This window comes from Phyllobates terribilis, unplaced genomic scaffold (genome assembly GCF_046119375.1).
Source record: "Phyllobates terribilis strain yellow unplaced genomic scaffold, ASM4611937v1 Scaffold_1__5_contigs__length_1240528914, whole genome shotgun sequence".
In the NCBI taxonomy this organism is placed as follows: Eukaryota; Metazoa; Chordata; class Amphibia; order Anura; family Dendrobatidae; genus Phyllobates; species Phyllobates terribilis.
In genome coordinates this window covers 567,172,660-567,197,163 of record NW_027362761.1, presented here as the reverse complement: position 1 = coordinate 567,197,163, position 24,504 = coordinate 567,172,660, and the positions used below count along the sequence as shown (strand labels likewise).

Below are 24,504 nucleotides of genomic sequence, written 5' to 3'. Positions count from 1 at the left end.
CTTGTGTGCACTTGTGACGCTTTTCTGCTTTAAATTTGTAAAAAATTGACAGCATTACTAATTTAAAAAAAAGTAATTTTAAGTTATTGGTTTGTAGATGAGCTGGGCGACAATCAATAACGTTGATACTACATCTATATTCTTCTCTCTTCCTTTTAAAGTGAGTCTATCACCCCCCAATAAAAAATACATATTAAACGAGCTGTACAGTGATAGAGTAGTTGTCCCCTATAAAAATCATACTATCGCTGTACATTTTTGTGGTACAGTGCCTCAGAAATTGCTTTTAATACATGTGCACTTGCAGTGGGCATGCGCTTGGCTCGGGCACGTGCTGTGGGCATGCGCTTGGCTCAGGCACGTGCTGTGGGCATGCGCTTGGCTCGGGCACTTGCGGTGGGCATGCGCTTGGCTCGGGCTCTTGCAGTGGGCATGCGCTTGGCTCGGGCACTTGCAGAGGGCATGCGCTTGGCTCGGGCACTTGCAGAGGGCATGCGCTTGGCTCGGGCACTTGCAGAGGGCATGCGCTTGGCTCGGGCACTTGCAGAGGGCATGCGCTTGGCTCGGGCACTTGCAGAGGGCATGCGCTTGGCTCGGGCACTTGCAGAGGGCATGCGCTTGGCTCGGGCACTTGCAGAGGGCATGCGCTTGGCTCGGGCACTTGCAGCGGGCATGCGCTTGGCTCGGGCACTTGCAGCGGGCATGCGCTTGGCTCGGGCACTTGCAGCGGGCATGCGCTTGGCTCGCACACTTGCAGCGGGCATACACAGACACGCAAATGGAGTTAAGGCAGCACTCGCTCTTGGCAAGTGAGCATTGTCAATCATAAGCGGGGGAAGTCCTCGAAATGCAAATTGAGGCAACGTAATGGTGCACTTGTGCCCTTGTTCAAACCAAGGGAGCAGCGAAACCCCCTCATTGACTGTAAGTAATTTTCTCAGGCACTTTTATAGGGGCCAAGTCCAAGGATATCTTAATATTCATTTTGGGAATGAGAGATTCTTTAAACCTAGGAAGATCTGTCGCCAAGGATTATAGAATAGTTACGAGAAGCCCCTTGAAAGGACATTTGATTCCCAAAGCACTTGTCATCCTTAATCCCTGTTTTGTCAGGGAACGCCCCAAAAAGAACAGAAACCCCCCTTTTCATAGCTGTTCTTTGCTCTAAATGGGATTTGCATTTGAGTGTGTCTTCTTCTGGAGGACCCGGCATGTCAGAGAGCACATTGCTATAAATGGGACCTATATGGTACTACTTTTTGCCCTAGGTGACGCTGTAGACAGCTGAAGATGCCAAGGTAGCAGGCGCAGCTGGGCGCTGGTATTTTAGTGGGTCCAAAATTTCTCTGTAACATAAGACGACACTACTAAAATAAATGAAACACATAGTTTGTGGAAGCTATGTTACATATTTTGCTTTTGGACTTGAAAGTTCTAGTTACACCTCCTTTGCTGCAGGGAATTCAAAGTGTACCTGTAATTTCAGATGACTTCTAAGAATAAGCTCTCCTGCATAAGGAAATCATATACATTACATGAATCCTGCAGTTTTCACCAGTTTTCCCTTCTGCAGGCTTTATCTTTCATTTTCAGTTGACTCTGAGCTGGTGGGTGGAAACTAACTGCTATATCGTCTGCCATACACATCACACAGACATGAGGGATTCCTTCTCTTCTGTCTCTATGTAGCTCATGTTGAGAAGCAGCAGCAGCATGGAGGACATGGCACAGCAGTGTAGCTGTGAGTCCAGCTCTGGGGTGAGATAAAACAGCTGCACAGTCTGTCTCCCTCTGCCTGTTCTTGCATTTTCCCCACTTTTACCACCATCCTGCTGCTGTAATCTGACGTATTAGTGTGCTGCCGGCAGTTTTTCACCTTGTTTAGGAGGCATATTGGAGGAGAAAAACTTACACTGGGAGAAAGAGGCTTAATTCTGAATTATATTCACTTGCTGGCCTGGACTTTCTTTTATAGCTTTTACAATATTTGTATTCTATATTGTTAATATTTTTTTTTCATGTTGGTCCAGTCAATTATTTTATTACATTTTATGAGTAATTGCACAGTTCAGATATCGGCAGATGGCGCGTCACCCACACATGCCTCGAACTCTCATTCTTACTCAGAATCCTATAGGTTTGCCTTCTGCCATTTTCCTTGAAACAACTTATTTTTTCATAAGGGGCTCGAGGATTCCCAACTCATTTCTCTAAGACTGGTCTCGCACCGGACGAGATATATTTATTCAAATTCCTTTCTCGTATCTTAGAATGGGCATTTTTTGCTCTTATTTTATTCCGAATATTAACTTTTCTGTTTGTTTTTAATTTGCCATATGGTTCCAGAGATATGGACCTTTTTGTTGGCTCATAGGAAACTGGGGTGGTTCTTTAGACTGCTCTGCATAATTATCCTCTTAGCCACGCAGGGAGCTGGAGGTCCCACTTCCTAGTGAATGGGGAGCAGGGGGGGGTCCCACTTCCTAGTGAATGGGGAGCAGGGGGGGGTCCCACTTCCTAGTGAATGGGGAGCAGGGGGGGGTCCCACTTCCTAGTGAATGGGGAGCAGGGGGGGTCCCACTTCCTAGTGAATGGGGAGCAGGGGGGGGTCCTACTTCCTAGTGAATGGGGAGCAGGGGGGGTCCCACTTCCTTGTGAATGGGGAGCAGGGGTTGTCCCACTTCCTTGTGAATGGGGAGCAGGGGTTGTCCCACTTCCTTGTGAATGGGGAGCAGGGGTTGTCCCACTTCCTAGTGAATGGGGAGCAGGGGTTGTCCCACTTCCTAGTGGATGGGGAGTGGGGGGGGGTCCCACTTCCTAGTGGATGGGGAGTGGGGGGGGGGTCCCACTTCCTAGTGGATGGGGAGTGGGGGGGGGGTCCCACTTCCTAGTGGATGGGGAGCGGGGGGGTCCCACTTCCTAGTGGATGGGGAGCGGGGGGGTCCCACTTCCTAGTGGATGGGGAGCGGGGGGGTCCCACTTCCTAGTGGATGGGGAGCGGGGGGGTCCCACTTCCTAGTGGATGGGGAGCGGGGGGGTCCCACTTCTAGTGAATGGGGAGCAGGGGGGGGTCCCACTTCTAGTGAATGGGGAGCAGGGGGGTCCCAAATACAATAAATGTGCGGCCTGACAACTGATGTCGCTTTTACAATGTATGAGAAAAACATTGCAGCGTTTTTCCAAAAACTGCACTAAACCTGTGTATGGGCTCTGTCTGATGGCGCGGTCCAGTTAGGCAGTGTTCAGACAGAAAATCCGATTAGTGTTTCAAGCAGAATCTTCCCCTTTTTTTGGAAAACTTTTGAAGGCGTTTTTCTTATCTTTATATTTTTGAGGAATCTGTACTTATTTTGGGGGTATATTAGCTTGGTTTTTATTAAGGTCTATCTGTTCTCCGTATTTCGGGGGCCATATTCGTTACGGTTTGGTGTGGGGTCTGTATTTTAGGGTGTGAAGAAAGCGGTCGTATGCGCTGGTTGTGAATCTAACGTTTCAGATTCAGGGCTGATCCAATATAAATAAGACCAAAAATTTTGCAAAAAAAATAAATGTAAATCTCTTGGCTTTCTGCGCCCCCTTGTTGTCTCTTTTCTAAGACCTGGTTTTTGTATACACCCCCCTTGCTTTGTATATACTGGTCGGGTGACGTTGGCGCCTCCGCTGCCGGTTTTACCCCCATGGCCGTTCTGCCAAGGACTATAATGACACACGGCTGTAATCAAAGAATTAACTGAGCGACTTTCCTTCCATAATCCTCCTGTGGAAATACGTATGAGCGCTCGCCTCCTCCGCGTCCCCTTCGCAGACACAAGTGGAGGCCCGTTGCTAGGTGACGCCAGGGCCTCCTCCAAAGTGCCGCTATCGAAAGAAAGGCCTTCACAAAACAAACAGGACCATGGCTCCTCTGCTGCGTCCGGTTGTGCTGCTTATGTAAAGAGGACATCTCTGTCACGTCTCATTTCTCATGCAGATGGCTGCTTCTCGTATGTACATGGAAGTGGATCACATTATTGGACATTACAGAAAGTGGTCCCGTTATTGGAGGGGGTGAGGACATACTCTTCCCAAAGAGGTTCTACAATAGCACTTGTGATGCACACCTCAGCTGCTGCAGAACCTCCTAATCCGCACCTCAGCATATGAGGCTGAACCTCACGATACATACCTCAGCTGCTGCAGAACCTCCTAATCCGCACCTCCGCATATGAGGCAGAACCTCATGATACATACCTCAGCTGCTGCAGAACCTCCTAATCTGCACCTCCGCATATGAGGCAGAACCTCATGATACACACCTCAGATACTGCAGAACATAATAATCCGCACTACGGCGTATGAGGTAGAACCTCAACATACACCACAGCTGCTGCAGATCCTCACTATACACACCACAGCCGCTGCAGATCCTCACTATATGCACCACAGCTGCTGCAGATCCTCACTATATGCACCACAGCTGCTGCTGATCCTCACTATATGCACCACAGCTGCTGCTGATCCTCACTATATGCACCACAGCTGCTGCTGATCCTCACTATATGCACCACAGCTGCTGCTGATCCTCACTATATGCACCACAGCTGCTGCAGATCCTCACTATACGCACCACAGCTGCTGCAGATCCTCACTATATGCACCACAGCTGCTGCAGATCCTCACTATACGCACCACAGCTGCTGCAGATCCTCACTATATGCACCACAGCTGCTGCAGATCCTCACTATACGCACCACAGCTGCTGCAGATCCTCACTATACGCACCACAGCTGCTGCAGATCCTCACTATACGCACCACAGCTGCTGCAGATCCTCACTATACGCACCACAGCTGCTGCAGATCCTCACTATACGCACCACAGCTGCTGCAGATCCTCACTATACGCACCACAGCTGCTGCAGATCCTCACTATACGCACCACAGCTGCTGCAGATCCTCATTATACGCACCTCAGCTGCTGCAGATCCTCATTATACGCACCTCAGCTGCTGCAGATCCTCATTATACGCACCTCAGCTGCTGCAGATCCTCATTATACGCACCTCAGCTGCTGCAGATCCTCATTATACGCACCTCAGCTGCTGCAGATCCTCATTATACGCACCTCAGCTGCTGCAGATCCTCATTATACGCACCTCAGCTGCTGCAGATCCTCATTATACGCACCTCAGCTGCTGCAGATCCTCATTATACGCACCTCAGCTGCTGCAGATCCTCATTATACGCACCTCAGCTGCTGCAGATCCTCATTATACGCACCTCAGCTGCTGCAGATCCTCATTATACGCACCTCAGCTGCTGCAGATCCTCATTATACGCACCTCAGCTGCTGCAGATCCTCATTATACGCACCTCAGCTGCTGCAGATCCTCATTATACGCACCTCAGCTGCTGCAGATCCTCATTATACGCACCTCAGCTGCTGCAGATCCTCATTATACGCACCTCAGCTGCTGCAGATCCTCATTATACGCACCTCAGCTGCTGCAGATCCTCATTATACGCACCTCAGCTGCTGCAGATCCTCATTATACGCACCTCAGCTGCTGCAGATCCTCATTATACGCACCTCAGCTGCTGCAGATCCTCATTATACGCACCTCAGCTGCTGCAGATCCTCATTATACGCACCTCAGCTGCTGCAGATCCTCATTATACGCACCTCAGCTGCTGCAGATCCTCATTATACGCACCTCAGCTGCTGCAGATCCTCATTATACGCACCTCAGCTGCTGCAGATCCTCATTATACGCACCTCAGCTGCTGCAGATCCTCATTATACGCACCTCAGCTGCTGCAGATCCTCATTATACGCACCTCAGCTGCTGCAGATCCTCATTATACGCACCTCAGCTGCTGCAGATCCTCATTATACGCACCTCAGCTGCTGCAGATCCTCATTATACGCACCTCAGCTGCTGCAGATCCTCATTATACGCACCTCAGCTGCTGCAGATCCTCATTATACGCACCTCAGCTGCTGCAGATCCTCATTATACGCACCTCAGCTGCTGCAGATCCTCATTATACGCACCTCAGCTGCTGCAGATCCTCATTATACGCACCTCAGCTGCTGCAGATCCTCATTATACGCACCTCAGCTGCTGCAGATCCTCATTATACGCACCTCAGCTGCTGCAGATCCTCATTATACGCACCTCAGCTGCTGCAGATCCTCATTATACGCACTTCTGCTGCTGCAGGACCTTGCGATACACACCACAGCTGCTGAACATCATGAAATGTGTGTTAGCAGCTTCAGATCCTCACGACATGCACATTAGGTAATGTGTGTCTGTTAAAATATGTCTTTATCATTTCCCTTCTCCATTAATTCCTTTCCGTCAGGTTCTTTTTTGATTGAATTGCGCAGCACCCCTCTCTGTGCTATCCAATACACATCCCCGAAACCCCAGAAATGATATACATCATATATACATTATGCCTTCCCTTAAAATGAGTCCATGACATCTGAGAGTCGAACCTTCTCTAAATTGTGCCCTTTACAATAATGTTACATTTTACCTGCACTGATAAATTGCAGCAAACTATCAGTATAGAGGACAGGGGCGGAGGCATCATTGGTGCAGTTGCACAGAGGCTCAGGAGGTCAGGGGGCCCATTACCACCTCCAAAGCAGGAGGCATTGTGCATTATGATGAATAATTGGACTGCAAAGGGCCCTTATAGTGTTCTTGCACAATGGCTCTCTTCTGTCTGTGTCCCCCAGTGATAGGAGATATTTGGTTTAACTCCTTTGTGGAGTATGGATACCATTATAACCAGTAGTGAGCAGTATTTGTTTGTGCCGCTTCTTCAGCCTCTAGATCGGGGTGGGGAACCTTTTTTTTTGTTCCAGGGGCCATGTGGATATTTATACCATCAGTCGCAGCCGTACAAATTTAGCAAATTAAAAAATGATCCTGCTATAATTTATCAAACAATTAACTCCCCCCTAATGTGACAGCTCGACCTGCTCCTCTCTGGTGATATGGGATGTTAGGTGGTATTGATGATGTTGCTACTCACGACTGATTTTTCCAGGTTTGCATTATAAAGAATGTCTTGCAGCAGTAAGTTGTTCCAAACATAGATATTACACTGCATGTTTCCTCACTGTAGGAAATTCAGCCTTTATAGAGCTCAAGCAGAGGGAGGTCTGCAGTATACATCACATAGGAGACGCCGAGATGCTGGCTATACATCACATAGGAGACGCCGAGACTTAGCTGGATATGCATCACATAGGAAACGCCAAGACTAAGCTGGATATACATCACATAGGAGGCGCCGAGACTCTGCTGGATATACAGAACAGACCAAAAGTTTGAACACACCACCTCATTTAAAGATTTTTCTGTATTTTCATGACTTTGAAAATTGTACATTCACACTGAAGGCATCAAAACTATGAATTAACACATGTGGAATTATATACTTAACAAAAAAGTGTGAAACAACTGAAAATATGTCTTATATTCTAGGTTCTTCAAAGTAGCCACCTTTTGCTTTGATTGCTTTGCACACTCTTGGCATTTTCTTGATGAGCTTCAAGAGGTAGTCACCGGAAATGGTCTTCCAACAATCTTGAAGGAGTTCCCAGAGATGCTTAGCACTTGTTGGCCCTTTTGCCTTCACTCTGCGGCCCAGCTCACCCCAAACCATCTCGATTGGGTTCAGGTCTGGTGACTGTGGAGGCCAGGTCATCTGGCGTAGCACCCCATCACTCTCCCTCTTGGGCAAATATCCCTTACACAGCCTGGAGGTGTGTTTGAGGTCGTTGTCCTGTTGAAAAAGAAATGATGGTCCAACTAAACGCAAACCGGATGGAATAGCATGCCTCTGCAAGATGCTGTGATAGCCATGCTGGTTCAGTATGGCTTCAATTTTGAATAAATCACCAACAGTGTCACCAGCAAAGCACCCCCACACCATCACACTTCCTCCTTAATGCTTCACGGTGGGAACCAGGCATGTAGAGTCCATCTGTTCACCTTTTCTGCGTCGCACAAAGACACGGTGGTTGGAACCAAAGATCTCAAATTTGGACTCCTCAGACCAAAGCACAGATTTCCACTGGTCTAATGTCCATTCCTTGTGTTCTTTAGCCCAAACAAGTCTCTTCTGCTTATTGCCTGTCTTTAACTGTGGTTTCCTAGCAGCTATATCTGCTGCTTGAACCCTGTGTGGCATTGACCTGGTCTCTAATCTGAGCTGCTGTTAACTTGCGATTTCTGAGGCTGGTGACTCGGATAAACTTATCCTCAGAAGCAGAGGTGACTCTTGGTCTTCCTTTCCTGGGGCGGTCCTCATGTGAGCCAGTTTCTTTGTAGCGCTTGATGGTTTTTTTTCAACTGCACTTGGGGACACTTTCAAAGTTTGCCCAATTTTTTGGACTGACGGACCTTCATTTCTTAAAGTAATGATGGCCACTCGTTTTTCTTTACTTAGCTGCTTTTTTTCTTGCCATAATACAAATTCTAACAGTCTATTCAGTAGGACTATCAGCTGTGTATCCACCAGACTAATGCACAACACAACTGATGGTCCCAACCCCATTTATAAGGCAAGAAATCCCACTTATTAAACCTGACAGGGCACACCTGTGAAGTGAAGACCATTTCCGGTGACTACCTCTTGAAGCTCATCAAGAGAATGCCAAGAGTGTGCAAAGCAGTCATCAAAGCAAAAGGTGGCTACTTTGAAGAACCTAGAATATAAGACATATTTTCAGTTGTTTCACACTTTTTTGTTAAGTATATAATTCCACATGTGTTAATTCATAGTTTTGATGCCTTCAGTGTGAATGTACAATTTTCATAGTCATGAAAATACAGAAAGATCTTTAAATGAGAAGGTGTGTCCAAACTTTTGGTCTGTACTGTACATCACATAGGAGATGCCGAGACTCTGCTGGAATACCACATAGGAGACGCAGAGACTCTGTTGGATATACATCAGTGCTATGAAGTTCAAAGCTCAATGAGGTTACAAAACCAAAAAAAGTGCTTTAGTAAGTCAGTATAAAGTAGGTAGGAGTATTTAAAACAAGAAAATGATAAGGGTGCCCATACTTATGCACCTGTCAAATTTTGTTTGAATGCAGATTGCACATTTTCTGCTAGTACAATAAACCTCATTTCAAGGCAGAAACATTACTGTGTCCAACAGTTATTACATATATCAAACTGAAATAGCTGTTGCAAAAACACCAATTTTTATAAAACATTAAGCTTAAGATTAATAGGGGTGCCCAAACTTTTTCATATGACTGTAAATAGGGTTTTATCTCTGTTTATCATGTTAGTGTGTTGATATTATCATTGATTGTTAATATGTGATGTGAAATCCGACATCAAGAGTGTGAATTTTTAATAATGTTTTATAGAGCCTGATGAAGGCCTCAAGCCGAGGCAGAAACGCGTTTCTCGTGTTAAAGTCCTTGCTCTTAATTCATGTGGCTTGTCTGGTGAATTGAGGTTCCCATTAACTTAATCCTAACTGCAACACTCGCTAGTGACGCCCGGTGTTTCCTCTGCTGGGAACCTCAGAGATGAGCTGTGATCTGTGGGGACACCTGGCAGGAAGTGTCCAATTTCCCTGAAGCGCCACCACAGGAGGAATGTAGTGTTACATAGATCTAATGCAAATCAATGGGTTGTGTGTAAAATGCAGGACAGGACTGGTACTCCCTTTTTAAATGGCTCTCCTGAAAAATGTATCCCCCCTCTACTAGAATATCCCAATAAGGTATATGATTTATTTTTTTTTAAATTGACTACCCTTTTAATGATGGATTTTTTTTTTTTTACAAATACCCTCTTAAGGTATTTAGAGTTAATTTAAGGGGGGGCTACACAAAGAGCATCTTTCATTTGGAGTTGGTGACCTGTCTAGATTACACCTACAACCCATTCATCTTAAAAGGAATCTATCAGCAGAGTATTTATATGCGCATGTTGCGCTATCATAGGTAAGTCCAGCAATACCGTTACATGGCCGGTCCATTCCTCCATTACTAAAAACATCAGCATTTGAATTGATATGAAAATGAGGCTGAAGAGCTATGGTAGATCTGAAGCCCCTGTCACTCCAGCTCTATTCCCCGCCCAGCGTCGCCTCCTCCTGACAGACAGCTCCTTTGCCTGCACAGAGGCTGACAGGAGGATGATCGCTGCTCCACCATCCAGGCTGAGTTTTTCCTCTGTGCAGGCTGTACGAGGCTCGATGCCGGAGGCGCAATGACCTCATTAGAAGGCACCTGTCGTACTTCGCCTCATACAGTGTTTAAAGATGGATTTATTTTTAGGGTGCACTGTAGAGGTACTCTAGCGGCATCACACAATGTGTGTGAGGGGCACTGTGGCGGCATCGCTATGTGGAGACAATATAGTTTGTTTTTGAATTCACTATGACGGCATCACGCTATGTATGTGACGGGCACTGTGGCTGCATAATACGCTATGTGTGACGGGCACTGTGGCGGCATAATACGCTGTGTGTGACGGGCACTGTGGCGGCATAATACGCTGTGTGTGACGGGCACTGTGGTGGCATAATACGCTATGTCTGATGGCATCACACGCTGTGTGTGTGACGGGCACTGTCGCGGCATCACACGCTGTGTGTGTGACGGGCACTGTCGCGGCATCACACGCTGTGTGTGTGACGGGCACTGTCGCGGCATCGCACGCTGTGTGTGTGACGGGCACTGTCGCGGCATTACATGCTGTGTGTGTGACGGGCACTGTGGCGGCATAAAACGCTATGTGTGACGGGCACTGGCGGCATAATACGCTATGTGTGACGGGTACTGTGGTGGCATAATACGCTATGTCTGATGGCATAATACGCTGTGTGTGTGACGGGCACTGTCGCGGCATCGCACGCTGCGTGAGTGTGTGTGACGGGCACTGTCGCGGCATCGCACGCTGTGTGTGTGGTGGGCACTGTCGCGGCATTATGTGGAGACAATATAATTTGTGGATGCATCCACTATGGGGGCATCATACTGTGTGGTGAACGTTTTACTGTTTGGGCGCCATATTGTAGTGGATGGGAACACTGAGGGGCGTCACTAGGGGCACTATTCTGTTAGCGGGGCGGTTACCACACCGCTATGCCGCTCCTGATAAGTGTTTGGTAGGTATGGCTGCTATATCCTGAGCGGGGGGCCGTCTTATCGCTTCCTCACTCCTTCCTGTACCCAACACGTAATAATCCTATAAACGCCGACCTTTTATTACAGACATTTTGATATTTATATTTTGTCATTGGATAAATGCCGAACCTGTCATGACACATCTCGCGCAGCCGCGCGCCGTAATAAGGGTAATCGATGTGTAAAGGTATGCGATGGCTCCACCATTGTAACGGCAACGGAGCCAGAAATGGAACAATGGTTACCGTGGTAACAGTCTCATAAAATGATGTGTAGGTGAATGTGGCGGTAAGGATGGGGGTCTGGCAGGGGGGATCGTTCCCAGTCACAGAAAATTGATTGGTAAATTAGCGTCACATAAGGATTGTATGAGCCGCAGTAGAAAACAAGACGAGATGGGAGGGGAGGGCTGGGAATCGTAAGTTTGTACTGGCAGGCGGCGTGAGGAGCGGGCACGCTCGGCTTTGTCTTATTCTTCCGAAGACTTGAAGTATCAAAGCAAATCTCCAGGAGCCGGCGAGGTTTCCCGGGAGTTCAGCGTGAGTCCATCCTGCTTTCCTCATCGCCTCCGTGCTTCCATTTTTTACCGTCATATATTTTGCGTTGATGGGGAAAAAAATATATATACATTTTTGTTCCAAAATTTGGGGTCTTATTGTAACATTTTGCGGAGGGGTCATCTATTATTTTAAATGACCCCTCGCTCCCTCCTTTTTTTTTTTTTGCATTGATCCCCCCCCCCCCCCCCCCCCCCCCTAGCCTTGGCTTTTGTTTGGCTTTGTGTATGTGAAATGCGGCTTGTATCGGTCACGATGCAGATGGCTGAGCAGCAGGGAGGGAGACGCCAGCTCATCTGATCTTATGACTGCCGTGCGAAATAAAAGGAAAAATAAATTCCATTAATGGTAGTAATGCTAATAATAGGAATGAATTTACAATATGTAGTAGAGCCGAGTTTGGTTAATGAAGGAGGGCTCCTAATTGTCACTCGTCTCCACCTTGGTTTCTATCTGGGTGCACCTAAACCTGCCAGATTATCCTGCAATGCACAGATGTAGCAGAGCAGAGTTTGTAATTGCCATGTAATTTGCAAAAAAAAATCTATAACATTTTTGCATATACTCTAAAGCTTTTTCACAATCTCTGCTTGCAATCAGTGAATGGCGACGTGCATTGGTTTACCCTTTTTTCTCCATTTTCTAATCTATTAATCTCCCTTTTTTTCACGATCTTTGATTGCAGTCAGTGAATGAGAAGCTTCAGTGTTTGTTAAAAATCGCCCCCAGGTCCTGTGATGATCAAGTTTTATCACGAGCCTGATGGATGTAGTCGCTGATAAACGAATGACCGTGGCCCCAGTGAAGCATTTGGTAGCCCAATGCAAAAATCTCCAAATATTACAGGTTGTCTAGCTTTGGAGGACATTTTTTATATTTAAATGCATGTTTATGAGGGTAAAAAGTGTTTATTTTCAATTGGGTTTCTTTATAAACTTTGCACCCTTTACCCGCTATAGCCTCGGTGTTGCACGGTTTGTCGGCTGCAGAACGAGTTAACTAAGGATCAGTCAGTGAGCTCGTTTAGAGTGAATGACAGGAGTATTTGTAACTTTTGTTTTCCTCTTAGCTGATTTATGACCGCAAATCACATCAAGGTTGAATGTGCCTGTAAAAAGCTAAGTTGTGCAAAATTTTTAGCAAGACTCAATAGTAAAAATGTTTTTTATTCCCAAATGCATGCATTTAAAATGTAAAGTTTATTTTATAAATTAGTAGACACGAAAATAAGAAACTTTGTAACATATGTCATCAGAAATCTGCTTCTTTCTCCTCCTGATTTTTCATTCTCAATTCCATATTGAGAATATTCCATATTTTTGTGTTACTGAAGTAGGAGATGACAGTTGGTGCTGATATTATTCTATGTAGATAAGAGGGGGAGGAGCTCTGTAGCCCATCTTTCTCCTCACCACCTCCCCCTCCATAGAACTTTATGAGCACCAACTGTCATCTCCTATCTCAGTAATGTCCAGATTTTACCCTGGAATTGAGAATTTTGAGAAGGAAAGATCTGTACGGGGGAGAAAAAAGCTGGTTTATCTGATAAGATATATTACAAAGTTGCTTATTTTCATGTGTACTATCGATTTATTAATCGGGTTTTCCCACAAACAAAGTTCCTCTTAATCAATAGATCTTGGAATAATAATAATTTCCACAATTGGATGTGTTTAAATAAAATGTTCCTGTGCTGAGATAATCTTATAAATGTGCCCCTGCTGTGTACTGTGTAATGGCTGTGTCTGACCGTGCAGGAACATGGTCTGATCATACCACAGCTCCTGGGTGGGGAGGAAGCAAAAGAGTATACAGACAGGACAGCACGGGATCCTAAATAATTCTTTCTTAAAAGTATAACCTTTTTTTTAAAAACAGGCAGGTTTATCTCACAGAAAGAATCAGCTGTGATCCCTGCTGTAATGTCTGTATACTCTTCTGCGTCATCGTCCCCCTACCCAGGAGATGTGGTACGATCAGACCATGTTCCTGCACGGTCAGACACAGCCATTACACAGTACACAGCAGGGGCACATTTATAAGATTATCTCAGCACAGGAACATTTTGTTTAAACACATCCAATTGTGGAAATTATTATTATTCCCAGATGTATTGATTAAAATCAACTTTAAAGTTGATCTTTGTTCGTGGGAAAAAAAACGCTTTAAATAAACGACCGTTCCGCTTTAAGTAAAAAGAAAAAAACAATTGTCCTCAAAGGTGGATTAACTCTAGGTTTCAGGTGTGACTTCAAATTCTGCAGTATGCCACTTTGTATTACCACAGCGAAAACCCATAAGAAAAGTGCAAAATACAGATGGGCTCTGCTTCCTCCCCCGGGCGCTTTGGCTCTGCTTCCTCCCCCGGGCGCTTTGGCTCTGCTTCCTCCCCCGGGCGCTTTGGCTCTGCTTCCTCCCCCGGGCGCTTTGGCTCTGCTTCCTCCCCCGGGCGCTTTGGCTCTGCTTCCTGATCCTGCTCAACCAATCGCTGCCTGCAGTGGTGACCCACCTCAACCATTTGATTAGCTGAGCAGTAGAGAAGAGCGAATAAATTCTAAGGACCCTTGGATTAGTAATCCGTGGCCACCAGTGTCTGTGCCCTAGAAACAATCTTCTACCTTCCAAACTCCCCGGCTTCTCTTCGATTAGCAATCCCAGCGCGACATCACGACGGGCCTACTAATCAGAAGAGACGCCGGGGATGCCGTCCATAGTCGCAGGACTAGGGTCCTGCAAATCTATTTGCTCATCTCTTCTGAGGAATTTGCAGCCATTTCAGGGGTGTTGAGGACCTTACCGGGATGGAGACATAACAGGGGAACCTCGTGAACCCTTAAAATGTGTTTCGTCGAGGATGGGTGTAACTGATTTTATTATTTTTTTAAGACGTCTGAACCTTTTCAGAATTTTTTTTTCAAAAGCTCGAAAACCTCTCAGATGAGATTAAAAATCGCCTCTACCGGTTCTGACACCATCAAAAGTATGGATATTATTGTGCCCCACTGGATGGTGACTCGGGAGCAGGAAGGACAAGTACGAGTTATACAGGCCGCTTAGCACTGGATACATGTAATAAATAATGGCTGATTTTTTTTTTTTTTTTTTACCCACCTGAAATTATTTTTTTTTAAAGTGTATGAGAAAAATATATTCTATCTATGTTTGTTTCAAACACCTCTTGAGTGTGTTTAGCCAAAAAAAAAAGTTTGTTTGATACTTGACATTGCAGTGCCCTGAGTCATGGCGGCACATGACATTTCTGAGCACCGAGAAGCTGTCAAGTGTCTCTGGAAGTGATTTTTCTTGTAAATACTGACACCTGTGCCCGCCTCTCGTCCGGACGCTCGGTGATGGGGACTGCAGGGAAGTGTTTGTTCCACGTTCCGAGCTGCGTTCTAAATCGAGCGACGGTATCATGACATGAAGAGCGGAGAATGTGCTGCAGACGGAACGAGTCAGGACACAGTGTGCCGTGCACTATTGTGTCTGCCAAACTGCCCGGTAGTTGAAGAGATGGCAGCCCATGTGTCTACGAAGCTTCCCACATGTTGTAGGCGTGTGCACCGGGAAATCTAGACCAGGAACCTGATGGGGTCATTGATGATTTTTGCAGTTATGTCGAATTGCAAATAAATAGTTCTGTACTCTGGGCCTAGGGGCGGCTGCAGAGCGTTTTAGGGAAGTGCGTTGTCTAGTGACAGCAGGGTCAATGCTAGGCCCATTTTGGGGGGAGTGGCTGCAGTGTCTATGCTAGGCTTTTCTTGGGGGAGAGTGATGCAGGGTCTACACTAGGCCCTTTTTTTGGGTGGGGAGTGGCAGCAGGGTCTACCCTAGGCCCTTTTTGGGGGGAGTGGCTGCAGGGTCTACACTAGGCCGTTTTTGGGGGGAGTGGCTGCAGGGTCTACGCTAGGCCCTTTTTGGGGGGAGTGGCTGCAGGGTCTACGTTAGGCCCTTTTTGGGGGCAGTGGCTGCAGGGTCTATGCTAGGCCCTTTTTGGGGGGAGTGGCTCCAGGGTCTACGCTAGGCCCTTTTTGGGGGGAGTGGCTGCAGGGTCGACGCTAGGCCCTTTTTGGGGAGAGTGGCAGCGGGGTCTACGCTAGGCCCTTTTTGGGGAGAGTGGCAGCGGGGTCTACGCTAGGCCCTTTTTGGGGAGAGTGGCAGCGGGGTCTACGCTAGGCCCTTTTTGGGGAGAGTGACAGCGGGGTCTACGCTAGGCCCTTTTTGGGGAGAGTGGCAGCGGGGTCTACGCTAGGCCCTTTTTGGGGAGAGTGGCAGCGGGGTCTACGCTAGGCCCTTTTTGGGGAGAGTGGCAGCGGGGTCTACGCTAGGCCCTTTTTGGGGAGAGTGGCAGCGGGGTCTACGCTAGGCCCTTTTTGGGGAGAGTGGCAGCGGGGTCTACGCTAGGCCCTTTTTGGGGAGAGTGGCAGCGGGGTCTACGCTAGGCCCTTTTTGGGGAGAGTGGCAGCGGGGTCTACGCTAGGCCCTTTTTGGGGAGAGTGGCAGCGGGGTCTACGCTAGGCCCTTTTTGGGGAGAGTGGCAGCGGGGTCTACGCTAGGCCCTTTTTGGGGAGAGTGGCAGCGGGGTCTACGCTAGGCCCTTTTTGGGGGCAATGGCTGCAGGGTCTACGCTAGGCCCTTTTTGGGGGCAGTGGCTGCAGGGTCTATGCTAGGCCCTTTTTGGGGGCAGTGGCTGCAGGGTCTATGCTAGGCCCTTTTTGGGGGGAGTGGCTGCAGGGTCTACGCTAGGCCCTTTTTGGGGGCAGTGGCTGCAGGGTCTACGCTAGGCCCTTTTTGGGGGCAGTGGCTGCAGGGTCTACGCTAGGCCCTTTTTGGGGGCAGTGGCTGCAGGGTCTACGCTAGGCCCTTTTTGGGGGGAGTGGCTGCAGGGTCTACGCTAGGCCCTTTTTGGGGGGAGTGGCTGCAGGGTCTACGCTAGGCCCTTTTTGGGGGCAGTGGCTGCAGGGTCTACGCTAGGCCCTTTTTGGGGGCAGTGGCTGCAGGGTCTATGCTAGGCCCTTTTTGGGGGCAGTGGCTGCAGGGTCTACGCTAGGCCCTTTTTGGGGGGAGTGGCTGCAGGGTCTGCGCTAGGCCCTTTTTGGGGGGAGTGACTGCAGGGTCTGCGCTAGGCCCTTTTTGGGGGGAGTGACTGCAGGGTCTGCGCTAGGCCCTTTTTGGGGGGAGTGACTGCAGGGTCTACGCTAGGCCCATTTTGGGGGGAGTGGCTGCAGGGTCGACGCTAGGCCCTTTTTGGGGGGAGTGGCTGCAGGGTCGACGCTAGGCCCTTTTTGGGGTGAGTGGCTGCAGGGTCGACGCTAGGCCCTTTTTGGGGTGAGTGGCTGCAGCGTCGACGCTAGGCCCTTTTTGGGGTGAGTGGCTGCAGCGTCGACGCTAGGCCCTTTTTGGGGGGAGTGGCTGCAGGGTATACGCTAGGCCCTTTTTGGGGGGAGTGGCTGCAGGGTATACGCTAGGTCCTTTTTGGGGGGAGTGGCTGCAGGGTCTACGCTAGGCCCTTTTTGGGGGGGGGAGTGGCAGCGGGGTCTACGCTAGGCCCTTTTTGGGGAGAGTGGCAGCGGGGTCTACGCTAGGCCCTTTTTGGGGAGAGTGGCAGCGGGGTCTACGCTAGGCCCTTTTTGGGGAGAGTGGCAGCGGGGTCTACGCTAGGCCCTTTTTGGGGAGAGTGGCAGCGGGGTCTACGCTAGGCCCTTTTTGGGGAGAGTGGCAGCGGGGTCTACGCTAGGCCCTTTTTGGGGAGAGTGGCAGCGGGGTCTACGCTAGGCCCTTTTTGGGGAGAGTGGCAGCGGGGTCTACGCTAGGCCCTTTTTGGGGAGAGTGGCAGCGGGGTCTACGCTAGGCCCTTTTTGGGGGCAGTGGCTGCAGGGTCTACGCTAGGCCCTTTTTGGGGGCAGTGGCTGCAGGGTCTATGCTAGGCCCTTTTTGGGGGCAGTGGCTCCAGGGTCTACGCTAGGCCCTTTTTGGGGGCAGTGGCTGCAGGGTCTATGCTAGGCCCTTTTTGGGGGCAGTGGCTGCAGGGTCTACGCTAGGCCCTTTTTGGGGGGAGTGGCTGCAGGGTCTACGCTAGGCCCTTTTTGGGGGGAGTGGCTGCAGGGTCTGCGCTAGGCCCTTTTTGGAGGGAGTGACTGCAGGGTCTGCGCTAGGCCCTTTTTGGGGGGAGTGACTGCAGGGTCTACGCTAGGCCCATTTTGGGGGGAGTGACTGCAGGGTCTACGCTAGGCCCATTTTGGGGGGAGTGGCTGCAGGGTCGACGCTAGGCCCATTTTGGGGGGAGTGGCTGCAGGGTCGACGCTAGGCCCTTTTTGGGGGGAGTGGCTGCAGGGTCGACGCTAGGCCCTTTTTGGGGGGAGTGGCTGCAGGGTCGACGCTAGGCCCTTTTTGGGGGGAGTGGCTGCAGCGTCGACGCTAGGCCCTTTTTGGGGGGAGTGGCTGCAGCGTCGACGCTAGGACCTTTTTGGGGGGAGTGGCTGCAGGGTATACGCTAGGCCCTTTTGGGGGGGAGTGGCTGCAGGGTCTACGCTAGGCCCTTTTGGGGGGGGGGAGTGGCAGCGGGGTCTACGCTAGGCCCTTTTTGGGGAGAGTGGCAGCGGGGTCTACGCTAGGCCCTTTTTGGGGAGAGTGGCAGCGGGGTCTACGCTAGGCCCTTTTTGGGGAGAGTGGCAGCGGGGTCTACGCTAGGCCCTTTTTGGGGGGATTGACTGCAGGGTCTACGCTAGGCCCTTTTTGGGGGGAGTGGCTGCAGGGTCTACGCTAGGCCCTTTTTGGGGGTAGTGGATGCAGGGTCTACGCTAGGTCCTTTTTGGGGATAGTCGATGCAGGGTCTACGCTAGGCCCTTTTTGGGGGGGAAGTGACTGCAGGGTCTACTCTAGGCCCCTTTTGGGGATGTGTGGCTGCAGGGTTTACGCTAGGCTTTTTCTGGGGGTGGTGGTGGTGGCTACACTGATAATTTCACCTTGGGTAAAAGTCTGGACTGCGACTTGACAACTGATGTAAGAACGAGAAATGGTTGTCACTTCCCTTCCACCAAACAAGAAAATGAGGGCAGGGTATTTCCTAGCAGGTCCAGAACGTCAGACATTGAAGCTGCTCAGGTTCAATGATTTTTGTTTAGGTCTGGCTTGGCCCATTATAGGTTTCGCACACTTTCAGGAACTCTGCCTTATCCTCTATAAAGTAAATACCAAGCAGCAGCATTGATGCCTCTTCCATCCAGACAGACTGCTACAATGTATCAGTTTGGAGCATTGTCTAGATACACTTGTAGCACCTGAAGAACTTTGTAAATACTTATTTTGTTGGGACTTTCCTCCATTCACATCCAGAGCTGCATACAAATGTCTCCTGGTTGCAGTTGGTAACACTATTCCTCTATCGCTCACTTCTGGGCATCTGTATTCAGTGTTCCTGCAATCTTCGGATTTTTTTTGCACCTTAAATTATCTTCTCCACCTTGTTTTTAGAAGTTATACTTGGAGTGGTCAGAGAAGTGCTGGAAATGTATGACTTTTCTCTCCGGGAACCCCCTTGTGATGGGATTCGGGATCATCAGGTAGCACTACGCCTAGGAATACATTATGTATATATTTACTTACACTGTGATGCCAGGGTAGGGTCAGGACCTGTCATCAGGATGACTGATGCCCCGAGCCGTCCTGGCAGGACAGGTCAATGGACAGACATTTCATCCAGAAGAGAATTCGTAATTAATCCAAGGACTTGTTAAGAGAGCAACGTAAAAGTTTTCATACCGGAGTTCCTGACAAGTTTATTTATAAGCCTCCCGAGCCTGGCCGCAGACATGGAATTAGTAGTGGCCAAAAAGGCTTGTTATATTACCCCTCTGGTCGGTACCATTATGGCCGCACAACAGCAGCCAGTGTAACTATATAAGGTCAAGGTGGCCTGTACTAGTATATGGCACCATCGTTGGCTCAGTGTGGTGGACTTAGTTGTGAGACCCTTGTGACTGGCACTGTGACTAGGGCACTGTGAGCCGGACCTGATCATCACATGGGCAAAAGGACCTCTACCTTTAGTTTAGACCACCTAATGTCATGATGATGCCATGTGCTGGCTGATATTACATTGCCATTATATGATCCTTTTGGGCACGGTCTGTATGTGTATTATGCTTTTATTTGGCCTTGTATGGTATTCTGCACAATTATAGACAATTACCGTTGTAGATCTTCTTTTGACACCTGGATGTGGGATCTCCTACATATTTTAATCCAACCCGTGAATGTGGTTGGTACTATTATATGGGCATTGTCGCTATAATCATCAGGGGGCATGATAACTGATGGCTAATAAACTATTATGAATATAATAGATTTGTGACTGGGCGCGCCTTTACTGTCCATAGGAACTGTAGAGATCAATGAGCATGTGATAATTTCCATTGGCACCATGTACAGTGGTGTGAAAGTGTTTGCTTCCTTCCTGATTTCTTATTCTTTTGCATGTTTGTCACACTTAAATGTTTCAGATCACAAAACAAATTTAATTATTAGACAATGATAACACAAACACAAAATGCAGTTTTTAAATGAAGGTCTTTATTATTAAGGGAAAAAGAAATCCAAACCTACAGGGTTCTGTGTGAAAAAGTGATTGTCCCTAAACCTAATAACTGGTTAGGCCGACCTTAGCAGCAACAACTGCAATCAAGCGTTTGCGATAGCTGGCAACCAGTCTTTTACAACGCTCTGGAGGAATTTTGGCCACTCATCTTTGCAAAATTGTTGTAATTCAGCCACATTGGAGGGTTTCCAAGCATGAACCGCCTTTGTAAGATCATGCCACAGCATCTCAATCGGATTAAGGTCAGGACTTTGACTAGGCCACTCCAAAGTCTTAATTTTGTTTTTCTTAAGCCATTCAGAGGTGGACTTGCTGGTGTGTTTTTGATCATTGTCCTGCTGCATAACCCAAGTGCGCTTCATCTTGAGGTCACAAACAGATGGCCAGACTTTCTCCTTCAAGGTTTTTGTTAGACAGCAAAATTCATTGTTCCTTTTGCCACAAAGTCTTCCAGGTCCTGAAGCAGCAAAACAGCCCTAGACTATCACACTGCCACCACCATATTTTACTGTTGGTATGATGTTCCTTCTTGGATATGATGTTACTTCTATGCCAGATGTAATGGGACATACACCTTCCAAAAAGTTCAACTTTTGTCTCGTCAGTTCACAGTGTTCTCCCAAAAGTTTTGGCAATCATCCAGATGTTTTCTGGCAAAACTGAGACAAGCCTTTGTTCTTTTTTCTCAGAAGTGTTTTTTGTCTTGGAACTCTGCCATGCATGCCATTTTTGCCAAGTCGTTCTTATAGTGGAGCAATGAACACTGACCTTAAAGGGGTTGTCTGGTCAAAAGTGATGTCTGCAGTCACTCCGTGTTACTGAAGACTTATGAATCCCCCCAACGCAGGCACTGTGAGCTGTGGGGATTTGTCAGTATGAAACCCGGGACCGGAGTCTATGCGTTATACATACCCCCGGCCATTCAGCGCCACCTTGCTCCATACTTTTATATGTATAATGCATACATAGCCTCCGGTCCCAGGTCTCATACCCGAGAATCCCCGCCGAGCACAGTGCCTGCGCTGGGGAGATTCATAAGTCTGCAGTCAGAGTGACTGCCGACTTATCACTTTTGACCGGACAACCCCTTTAACTGAGGCAAGTGAGGCCTGCAGTTCTTTGGGTGTTGTTGTCGGGTCTTTTGTGACCTCTTGGATGAGTAGTCTCTGCGCTCCTGGGGTTATTTTGGTCGGCCGGCCACTCATACAAAGGTCCACCACTGTTCCATGTTTTCCCCATTTGTGGATAATGGCTCTCACTGTGGTTCGCTGGATTCCCAAAGCTTTAGAAATGTCTTTATAACCTTTTCCAGATTAATAGATCTGAATTACTTTGTTTCTAATTTGTTTCTGAATTTCTTTGGATCACAGCATGAAGTCTAGCTTTTGAGGATCTTTTGGTCTACTTCACTTTGTCAGAAAGGTACTATTAGGCCATAGCCTCACTATCAGTATTTTTTCCCAGGAGTGGGAGCCAAAACCAGGAGTGGGTGATAAATGCAGAATTTGGGACTTGTTTCTATTATACCTTTTCTCTGATTGTTCCTCACCTGTTTTTGACTCCCACTCCTGAGACAAAAATACTGACTGAATACTGATAGTGGGGCCGTAACCTTAAAGTGATTTCATGATTGAGAACAGGTGTGGCAGTAATCAGGCCTGTGTGTGGCTAGGGAAATTGAAGTCCGCTTCCCAAAGATGTCATAAACCACTGTTATTTTGTGTTTTAAGGGGATGGACAATCACTTTTTCTCACAGGGCCCTGTAGGGTTGGATTTCATTTTCCCTTAATAATAAAGACTTTCATTTTAAAAACTACATTTTACTTGTGTTATCCATGTCTATTATTATTACGATACTGGCGTAGCACTGCTGGAAACCAGCAAGCGTTAGTAGAAGTTCTTGGCGTTAGCAAGGAGTAGTAGGAAGCAATCCGTAGATGAATTGGAACAGTCTGGGTAAGAATGTTCAGGAGCTGGAGACTGAAACTAGGCTAATAGATACACAATGCTCAAGCAATGAGTGAGAGGTCCATGTGGCTTTAAGTAGGCCCAAACAGGAATCAAGATGGAGTCCATAGATTCAGAATCCGCCATCTTGGTAAAGGGCAATTGCAGAACATAGCAGCCTCCAGTGGTAAGGAGTGAAACTGCAGCACAATTAAAGTGAACATTAGTGGCCACTAGTGGTCAAACTGTAGAAGGGCAACAGAAATCCTGACATATTTAGATTTGTTTTGTGATCTGAAACATTTAAGTGTGACAAACATGCAAAAGAATAAGAAATCAGGAAGGGGGGGCAAACACTTTTTCACACCACTGTACATCCTCTCTCTTTCGTCTGCATACATTTGCAGGTACATTACTTTTGCCAGCAGGTAAGGAAGCGGGTATATGAAGTACCAGCTCATCTGAGGTCACTACTAATTTTCTGATTGTGCCTAACAGTGACTGGCAATTAGATTTCCATCTCTTTCGATGATATCCGGCTGTAAGTGGCCTGTTGGCGCGCTGTAAGTGGCCTGTTGGCGCGCTGTAAGTGGCCTGTTGGCGCGCTGTAAGTGGCCTGTTGGCGCGCTGTAAGTGGCCTGTTGGCGCGCTGTAAGTGGCCTGTTGGCGCGCTGTAAGTGGCCTGTTGGCGCGCTGTAAGTGGCCTGTTGGCGCGCTGTAAGTGGCCTGTTGGCGCGCTGTAAGTGGCCTGTTGGCGCGCTGTAAGTGGCCTGTTGGCGCGCTGTAAGTGGCCTGTTGGCGCGCTGTAAGTGGCCTGTTGGCGCGCTGTAAGTGGCCTGTTGGCGCGCTGTAAGTGGCCTGTTGACAGAGCATGTGACATGCCAGCTTGTACATGATCCCCACTAATTAGAGGTCACCCCTGATTGAATATTCCCCTTGTTATTTTGGAGCCCCTGGTGGTGAGAGATAGTGATTTGCAGTAGAGGGTTTTGTTGTATAGGCGCCATTGCATCCATCATCCATCATCCATCTATACATACATGCATACATACACGCACATGCCATGAATCATGTTTTACAGCATTTTGGTACAACCGGTTATATTTTTCTTTTAGTATGCCGCTAGTTAGACCTCAGTATGAGGCCGTGCCCATCGCTCGCCTCTCGCCCGTATTCCCTGTCGGCTGGCACAGTAAGCAGAGGGCACCCGGCCAGGAATAACTTTGACTTGGGCTGACATCACGGGCCAGCTGCACATCCTATAGCCCGTCTCTGGGAAATAAACAGGTCACATCCCCTGCAAGAGCAAAATGTCTCTCCTGTTAACCCTGGAGATGATGGAGGAGCTCCTTTTAACCCTTTACCTTCCCCAGAATGTTGTACCTCCAGCATAGGAAGCTTGTCTGTGGTGTAGTAGTACGTGATCCGTGTAATGCAATGACAACTCGGGTCATGAATGAGCCTCCTGTGTTCTGGCTTGTAGACGTGGGGGGGGGGGACCCTTCAATACTGCCATATGCCCCATGACAACCCCTTTAATAAGGTATGCCGCCAGTAAATTAAAAATTATACAATTTCCATATTGTAGGATTTTTATTTTTTGGTATCCACTGGCAATGAGCATTAAGTGACAGCACACAGAGATACTGAAGAGGGCGCACACTGATATAAAGAAAGGCCCGTGGAAAATTGTATAAATTTATTTGGTAAAACACGACAAGTCTGTGCAGCATGGAGAGGCAGTATATTGTATGGCAGATAATGTTTTGCATTCGTTTCCCATGGAAAGGACTTTGGGAAAAAATGTAGTTGAGCAGCGGCAGAGTTATTAACTCTGTCTCCAGCACGTGGACTCCATACAATATCCATTGTTCGGAGACTTGCATTACAGGTCTGTAAACCCTGCCGGCACTGCTGTACTCATACTGTGAGTCAAATCAAGGCGTCCTAAGTATAGTCTATACATTACAGCCTGCCGCGTGCGAAGCCTTGATTAAAGGGTATTCTCTGCGTGCCGCATGTATGTCGCCTGTGTTGTGGCAGCTCAGGTTTTTATGTATTCATTCTTCCGGCTGTGCCATTTGTAATGGATTAGAAGCCCAGTGGATATTATTAATGCTCGGAGCTGGGCTACAGGAGGTATGGCTATGGAACTGGGACAGCTGGCTAATTTCAAAAGGCTTAAAGGGATTGTCCATATGTTCTTAGATGTCAGAGGAAAAAGTCCCCTTCTTTAAAGAAAAA

General features: G+C 48.0%; 1 protein-coding gene across 15 annotated transcripts in view; it reads left to right on the top strand.

Annotated features, from left to right (window-relative positions):
* Nucleotides 1–24,504, top strand: part of NEDD4L (NEDD4 like E3 ubiquitin protein ligase) — a 334,412-nt gene that overhangs the window by 228,512 nt on the left and 81,396 nt on the right. Inside the window, exon 1 of one of the 15 annotated variants that reach the window (XM_073680893.1) lies at nt 11,385–11,447. The exons of 13 other annotated variants lie outside the window; for them this stretch is intronic. The gene's annotated coding sequence lies outside the window, so the exon portion shown is untranslated. Of the gene's footprint in view, nt 1–11,384; nt 11,448–11,549; nt 11,699–24,504 lie in introns of those variants that run through there. One more of the 15 variants, XM_073680891.1, reaches the window with a different exon arrangement.